This window comes from Penaeus chinensis, chromosome 24 (genome assembly GCF_019202785.1).
Source record: "Penaeus chinensis breed Huanghai No. 1 chromosome 24, ASM1920278v2, whole genome shotgun sequence".
In the NCBI taxonomy this organism is placed as follows: domain Eukaryota; kingdom Metazoa; phylum Arthropoda; class Malacostraca; order Decapoda; family Penaeidae; genus Penaeus; species Penaeus chinensis.
This window is the reverse complement of record NC_061842.1, coordinates 3434421-3436134: the sequence shown is the minus strand read 5'-3', so window position 1 is coordinate 3436134 and position 1714 is coordinate 3434421.

Genomic DNA, 1714 nt, shown 5'->3' with positions numbered 1-1714 from the left:
CACTCACTTCCATACTATCAACATGTCAAAGTTTCAGGTAAAACCCTTACGAGGTAATGTGTAATGACGCCATCATCAAAATGACATAGCGACAGAGTTACTGAGTCCATTAAGGTGATAATGCACAGCCAAAACCTACTATCAAATAAAATAAAAATATCACCCCCTCTTGCAGGGAGGAGGTGAAGGGAAAAGGCGGCGCCTCACGACTCTCTCTATCTCTCACGTCATATTTCCTCCAATCTCCTATTATTAGAAGCTCTCGGCTTACGGAGAATTGCTTCTTAGTTAGCTTTACCCCCTTAGGCATTAAAACCTGTGAAAAAAACAAGAAAAAACAAGCAAAGGCGTCGACAAACAGCAGGTGTGAGTGGACGGATCACTGAGGACGCATGGCATGGTAACTGACGAATGCTACATATCCACGGCTCCTGAAATTGCAAAAGCTTGAAAGAAACAGGATGCCTAGTTTACCATTGTGTGGTGCAATGGTAAACTAGGCATTGTACATTGTTGCGCTTTAGGACCTTTAACTCGTTGCTCCATGTGGGTTATGAAGGTTTAGAATTTTTCTTTTTTTTTATATCTTAATGTTCTGGTTCATTCAGATACACATCTAAATTCAGTAAAACAAAACCTCAGGACAGTTGTCAAAATTAAAATACGGAAAAGGGTTTCTACACATCCCAACATACCCTGGTACAAGTTGACTGAGGCTGACAGGGAAATGGTTTGGGTTTCTTTGTACTTGCAGGCTGTTAATTTAATGAATGAAAGAACCGGAGATTACATGTATATGATTTAGAAAATATCTTTTGCCAATGACCAACTTAGCAGTCAATTCAGAGCCTCTGAATGAGCAAAACCGACACAGAGCTTCTGAATGAGCATAACCGACACAGAGTCTCTGAATGAGCATAACCGACACAGAGCCTCTGAATGAGCATAACCGACACAGAGCCTCTGAATGAGCATAATCGACACAGAGCCTCTGAATGAGCATAACCGACACAGAGTCTCTGAAGGAGCATAACCGCCACAGAGCTTCTGAATGAGCATAACCGACACAGAGCCGCTGAAGGAGCATAATCGACACAGAGCCTCTGAAGGAGCATAATCGACACAGAGCCTCTGAATGAGCATAACCGACACAGAGTCTCTGAATGAGCATAACCGACACAGAGTCTCTGAATGAGCAAAACCGACACAGAGCCGCTGAAGGAGCATAATCGACACAGAGCCTCTGAAGGAGCATAATCGACACAGAGCTTCTGAATGAGCATAACCGACACAGAGCCGCTGAATGAGCATAATCGACACAGAGCCTCTGAATGAGCATAACCGACACAGAGTCTCTGAATAAGCATAACCGACACAGAGCCGCTGAAGGAGCATAATCGACACAGAGCTTCTGAATGAGCATAACCGACACAGAGCCTCTGAATGAGCATAACCGACACAGAGCCTCTGGATGAGCATAACCGACACAGAGCCTCTGAATGAGCATAACCGACACAGAGTCTATGAATGAGCATGACCGACACAGTCTGTGAATGAGCATAACCGACACAGAGCCTCTGAAGGAGCATAACCGACACAGAGCCTCTGAATGAGCATAACCGACACAGAGCCTCTGAAGGAGCATAACCGACACAGAGTCTCTGAATGAGCATAACCGACACAGAGCCTCTGAAGGAGCATAATCGACACAGAG